This window comes from Salvelinus namaycush, chromosome 11 (assembly GCF_016432855.1).
Source record: "Salvelinus namaycush isolate Seneca chromosome 11, SaNama_1.0, whole genome shotgun sequence".
Lineage (NCBI taxonomy): Eukaryota > Metazoa > Chordata > Actinopteri > Salmoniformes > Salmonidae > Salvelinus > Salvelinus namaycush.
This window is the reverse complement of record NC_052317.1, coordinates 38,062,553-38,069,679: the sequence shown is the minus strand read 5'-3', so window position 1 is coordinate 38,069,679 and position 7,127 is coordinate 38,062,553. Positions and strand designations below refer to the sequence as shown.

Sequence of the window (7,127 nt, the reverse complement as noted above, 5' to 3'; positions counted from 1 at the left end):
CAGGCTGCCACCAGCCACCCTCAGCTTGTCCTCGCCAGGCACCCAAAAAATTCCCAGTTATGCGTCACAAGACAAAAGGCCCAGCTCCCCGCACCCACTGGTCACCACCCCGCACCCGCTGGTGACCACCCCGCACCAGCTGGTCACCACCCACACCCGCTGGAAGACTGCTGGGTTGGCTGTTCACACCGTATTGTAGTTATTGAAATCCCAGGTCATGGTTGACAAGCTATAAGGATGAAATTACACTGTCATTACCAGTATCATGGATAACAACATAAGCCCACTTTCTTGGTAGTTGAGGTCATATTGTAAATAGATTAGATATCATTGACCAGCCGATGTCCATCAGACAATAATTTATCTGATGCTTTTATCCCAAGCGACTTGCACTGAACACATATTCAGTAGGAATCAAACCCAGAACCCCGGGTACAAGAACTGCAATCAAATGAGCTAACAGAACCCCCGACATGGGTGTTTGGTGTGTTGCTACATGCAAGGTCATTTATGAGGGAATAAACTGCAGATGGCAGATGTGATGGGCTTCGAATGATTAAATACAAATATAACCAATGGTTTGTTTTGACTGACTCCCCTCATTAATGGGATGGAGCACTGTTGTTAAATGCTAAACACAATTAAATATGCGTTGTGCGAAAGAATAACCTTTTAAAAATGTCTTGGGAGGGAACAATTTACAGTGGCTTCAACTCAACTTCAAAAGAGCTGTTAACTATTCCCACGGAATGGGAAACCTCTCATAATCACTGAGAAGCCTTTTCCACTACTGAATATGTCCCAGATATCTCTGCATTTACATGGCCGTTTACGTAGGTAGGCACAGCTTCAGTATCAAGTAGTTACTACTACATCACAGTAGGGCTAGTTTTGTTGTTGTTTTTGTTGTTTGTGGAGAGTTTTTGGTTCAATGTTCAAAATTCATCAGGAATAAATTCTGTTCTGGTTTCTTTCCCTTTCCTGAATGTTAAAGCTTCAACAGTTCAGGGTGGTATCAGAGCAGCTGATGTAAAATGATGTAAAAAACCCCACAAAAAACAGAGACGAAGCATTTGTGTTGATCTTGAATCTGTCTTCAGTGTACAAAATGATATGGATGAAGATGTCACAGCTGTATATGTTTCTGTAGGTATAATATAATAGTTTTCTAAATGCTCTCACTGTAATATAGCTGCGTTTACTGGATGCTAGTCTTGTGTTGCCACATTTCCCCGTTTAGAAAGCTGTAAATTGAAAGTTCATTGGATTGAGAATAACCACAGAACACAGTAGATGGATTCATAGGTCTCTTTATGTTGTAGACACAATCTTTCTTCTCAGTGTGGGATGATATTTTGTTAACCATGAAAACACAGGAAGCACATAGACCTGTTCTTCATGTGTTTCAACACTGGGCAGTCCAGTTGGTAAATCATCTTAGAAAAGGTTACATTTGATTATACAAAATACAATGCTTCTGCCGTTCAGTTTAAAAAAAATAAGTTAGGCCTTAAACTATTTACATATCAATATTAATTTCAGGCAGTAGTATGGTACTGATGTTGCACTTCCCACAATATTATTATTTACAAGTTTATACACAAGTCTTCGGACTCCCTGCTGTGGAAGAGAGAGATATAACAATTATTAGCATGCAATACATTAATGCCGATTTATATGTGTACACGTAAGTGATCCAATATATGTATTTATTTACCTATAAGTTGTTGAGCAGGGTGTTTTGTATGTTTTCATACACTTGGCTGTAGATCTCCTCTTTAGGTTTCAAGCCATCAAGGTACTCTGAGGGGCAAAATGCCTAAAATGTAGTCTTTATAAACCATAGTAAAAATAGTGGAAAAGTTAAATACACACATATATTATAATAATTGATCCTAATAAACATGATATGAACTCTGCAGTAGTGTCCAGTACATACCTATACCATGGTAGTTGTCTTCCATCTCTTTCCTGTGTTTCAGGTACATGGGCCAGACATGGCCTTCAAACAGACCAGGGGGGTCAGGGACTGTGTAGTTCCTTGTACTTCTCCTCCTCTTGCACTCCTCCTTTGGAATGGCAATGTAGTAACTTCTGTCATAGACATCAACGATAGGCCTGCAGGAAACAAAACAAACAGTGGTAAGAACAAGCCGTGAGTTCCAAGAAAAACTCTAGTTAACTTGAATTGATAAAGTCAATAGTAGTGTATAGTAAGATACGATTGAACGTTATTGTCCTTGAAGGGAAGAGAGAGAGAGTCTAACTACAGACTAACTCAGGCAAAATGTTGTTGTCGCTAACATGTCAATGTAAATGTTGTAGGAAACAACATACTTGTAGTTATAGAGCAGAAAGCCTTCCACGATGAGGATGTGGATACCGTTATCAGGGTCTGAGTCCTCTGCTTCAGGTGTGACGCAGACGCCGTGGGAGCGGGCGAACTTGACTGGGTTCTCTTGCCATCCCTCCACAGTGTTAACCATGGCCTCCATATCCAGGGATGTGATCACTAGAGAACAGGGAATAGACAGAACAATACGGTTCACCACCAGGGAACTAAAACAGCACAGCAGCCAATGTGCTTCAAAACACAACAGTAAGCTCTAGTAACTGGCGTAGCATTCACAGAATTTTTGTAAAAATGTAATTTAAAATTGCAGGTAAATTGTTGTCTATTACAAAAGTATCAGAGGAACTTTTGAAGATGTCAATTAAAGGGAAAGAGTACATTACTCGTAGTGTTTGTTTTCATTCCTACAGCGAATCCAACTCTTACCATCCCACTGCCTAAAGCCGTCCTCCCCGACTTCTATCTGATCGGGTTTCTGAAATAACAGTCACCAAGAAAACATTGCTGCAACCTCAAGGTGATGATGACAGAGTAGTAACCAGTCAGTGCTGATCACACCTGGACATGAGCTAAGCTAACGACACCATCGTCTCCACTAATGCAAACAGCTAAAGGCTAACCTGCACCCTCAGTGTACCGTAAATAATGCCTTATAAGGGCCAGGGAGGGGATCAGGAAGTAAATTGAAATTCCAATTCCATTTCCAATTCTAAATTCCAAAATCCAACTCCAATTCCTGAATTGACTGAATTGAAATAGAATTGACCCCAACCATGCTGCTGGCACATGGCCTAACTGCTCAACATGTGGGCAGGGCACTGTAGTCGTACTGGAGAGGGTACACGGTGTCAGCCGTTGACAGTCAGTGATATTCATCCACTGACCTTTAAATAAAAATAAACCCTTTTTTAAATGATCCTTAGTTGGCAATAAGTTGTTGACATTGACAACACAGACTATACAGATCATTATGGGGTGAATCAAAATGTTCAAAGTCAAATGAACGTTAATGACTGTCATGCAGTAAAACGATTGTTGCATTACATGAAAGGTGAATGCAATGTTTGAACTTCAAATGATGTAAACATTTAAACATTTTCATTGGTTCTTCAGGAGACAATGTTAAGCAGATTATATCTGCAGGTGGAATACGGTAGCTCTGTCTGGTCATCCTTTACTGACTTTATATCTGCAGGTGGAATACGGTAGCTCTGTCTGGTCATCCTTTACTGACTTTATATCTGCAGGTGGAATACGGTAGCTCTGTCTGGTCATCCTTTACTGACTTTATATCTGCAGGTGGAATACGGTAGCTCTGTCTGGTCATCCTTTACTGACTTTATATCTGCAGGTGGAATACGGTAGCTGTCTGGTCATCCTTTACTGACTTTCCACCAGTAGGTGGCGATATTAAGTGTTCAAGGCCAATTTTTCTTTATTTGTAACTCCAATTAAATAGACTACTGTAGGCTATACAATCTGTTCGTTTTTTGATCATAAAAAAACGGATAATAAAATAAGTAAACACGATGTTATGACTTTAAAATCATGATATGGATCAAATCAAAGTGGTCAAGCTTTCTGGGCTGAGAGACATAACCGTGATGAAGCGTCTTACCTTAAAAAAGTCATCCTGATGTATCACACAACAGTTGGGCAAAGCCTGGACCAATGTATTGGTTAGAGTGGTTTTCCCACCGTTGGTCACGCTACACAGAATAATGAAAAAACACAATGAACATCATTTTCTATAAATTATCTCCGGTCCACTTGATCTTGTGTGGACCATTAATTTCGGCTACAGAAATACGTTTGGTATTATCAATATTAGAAACGTTGAATTATGTTCTTACCGTCATAACAAATAGTAAAATAGTAAACTTGTTTTCAATATTAATATTCATTAGATATGACTTACCCGCCAATTCCTATAATGAATTTCATGATGATATCTTGATCTTGGTCCGTAGCAGTAACTACTCTACGTCGGTGTTAGACGAAGGAAAGGAACCCCTATATAGAAAAAGAAGAGTCCTTTAAACTTTCAAAAGAAAAGTCCTTTAAACTTTCTTTTCTTTCTCTTATAGCTAGAATGTTCCCTTTACTACTTCATTGATAGAGTATCTCTGCCTAGCATATAAAGGATTCACCACAGCGTCACTATTTATGTCACACCTCGTGGCTCAACTCTGTCCAATCAGTCCATTTTACTGTAGCCAATTAGCTTCTACTGTACTCCGGAACTATGTCCAATTGGAGTGCGGTGCTACTGTGCTAGATTTGCATAGCTCCGATTTTTCCACCTGTCACTGGAACTCAGTCAGCATAGCGGTCACACACACACACGCACACACACGCCGTCTGAAAACCCAGACCACCCCTTGCATAGCATGTCAAACCTTTACCAGCTGATACTGGAGCTCTGTCAGGCATCATTGGCTTCCTAGAAGACAACAGAATAAATAGCTTGACTCTAAGCTGTGAATCACAATGATAATTCTCTCCAGGCAAGTCCCCATGCTTTAACTGATGATAGGGACAAGAACCAGATTATGGAGATTAGATATGCATACATCATATAAACTCAGCAAAAAAAGAAACGTCCTCTCACTGTCAACTGCATTTATTTTAAGCAAACTTAACATTTGTAAATATTTGTATGACGATAACAAGATTCAACAACTGAGACATAAACTGAACAAGTTCCACAGACATGTGACTAACAGAAATGGAATAATGTGTCCCTGAACAAAGGGGGGGTCAAAAGTAACAGTCAGTATCTGGTGTGGCCACCAGCTGCATTAAGTACTGCAGTGCGGAACCTCCTCATGTACTGCACCAGATTTGCCAGTTCTTGCTGTGAGATGTTACCCCACTCTACCACCAAGGCACCTGCAAGTTCCTGGACATTTCTGGGGGGAATGGCCCTAGCCCTCACCCTCCGATCCAACAGGTCCCAGACGTGCTCAATGGGATTGAGATCCGGGCTCTTTGCTGGCCATGGCAGAACACTGACATTCCTGTTTTGCAGGAAATCACTGGCTGGTGGCATTGTCATGCTGGAGGGTCATGTCAGAATGAGCCTGCAGGAAGGGTACCACATGAGGGAGGAGGATGTCTTCCCTGTAACGCACAGCGTTGAGATTGCCTGCAATGACAACAAGCTCAGTCCGATGATGCTGTGACACACCGCCCCAGACCATGACGGACCCTCCACCTCCAATCGATCCCGCTCCAGAGTACAGGCCTCGGTGTAACGCTCATTCCTTCGACGATAAATGCGAATCCGACCATCACCCCTGGTGAGACAAAACCGCGACTCGTCAGTGAAGAGCACTTTTTGCCAGTCCTGTCTGATGCAGCGACGGTGGGTTTGTGCCCATAGGCGACGTTGTTGCCGGTGATGTCTGGTGAGGACCTGCCTTACAACAGGCCTACAAGCTCTCAGTCCAGCCTCTCTCAGCCTATTGCGGACAGTCTGAGCACTGATGGAGGGATTGTGCGTTCCTGGTGTAACTCGGGCAGTTGCCATCCTGTACCTGTCCCACAGGTGTGATGTTCAGCTGTACCGATCCTGTGCAGGTGTTGTTACACGTGGTCTGCCACTGCGAGGGCGATCAGCTGTCCGTCCTGTCTCCCTGTTGCGCTGTCAAGGCATCTCACAGTACAGACATTGCAATTTACTGCAGTCCTCATGCCTCCTTGCAGCATGTCTAAGGCACGTTCACGCAGATGTGCAGGGACCCTGGGCATCTTTCTTTTGGTGTTTTTCAGAGTAGAAAGGCCTCTTTAGTGTCCTAAGTTTTCATAACTGTGACCTTAATTGCCTACCGTCTGTAAGTTTATAGTGTCTTAACGACCGTTCCAAAGGTGCTTGTTCATTAATTGTTTATGGTTCACTGAACAAGCATGGGGAACAGTGTTTAAACCCTTTACAATGAAGATCTGTGAAGTTATTTATATTTTTATGAATTATCTTTGAAAGACAGGGTCCTGAAAAAGGGACGTTTTTTTGTTGTTGCTGAGTTTAGATATTATGGAAGATAACAATATTGTAGTCATGATCAGATTTGCTATTGCTCAAGCTGGTCATAATATTATGGGAAATGTGACTGTGACATTAAGTAGGTTTTATTGAAAATAAAGTTATTCTATTCTATTCTACCTATCCTGAGATTTGTGGCTAGGTCTGTTATTGTTGTCATGAATATGTTATTCTATGTTCTTAAATGACAGAATACACAGCAATACACAGCCCTGTGCAAGTGAAAAAGCCCAACGTTGGTTTTGCTGTGTCCACTAGCCTTGCCTTGACCTCCAGTCACTATACAAAGAGCAGGAAATGTGTAGAAAAGGGTGTGGCTCTATGGCTAATCATTTACAGAAACAGAGATTGTTAGGTTACGGTTAGAGACCAGTATGGATGATTCACTCTCCTTCTCCAGGCTTGTATCTAATGGTCTGTAGTGCATCAGTGCAGTGTGTTTAATGAATCCATTTGGTTCACTAGACCTGGGTCTATGTGAGGCTATTTGATTTCTTTCAGATACTCTATGGTGAACTTAATTTAGCTTTCCCAGTGCAATGGCACATCCGATATGCAAGGCAAACTAAATCAACCCCACTTAAAGTAATGAAATAAACCAAATGAAAAACAATCATAATATTTTGACCACCCTGGACTTTTGCACTGTAGGCTGGGAGGAGTAGTTGAGAGGGTAAATATGCCCACGATTCGACAGCTTGGTGGTGGGGAAAACCATTGGGACTATAT

General features: G+C 41.7%; 1 pseudogene; it reads right to left on the bottom strand.

Annotated features, from left to right (window-relative positions):
- Positions 1 to 1,294: 1,294 nt before the first annotated feature.
- Positions 1,295 to 4,468, bottom strand: LOC120056139 (annotated as a pseudogene).
- Positions 4,469 to 7,127: the final 2,659 nt, after the last annotated feature.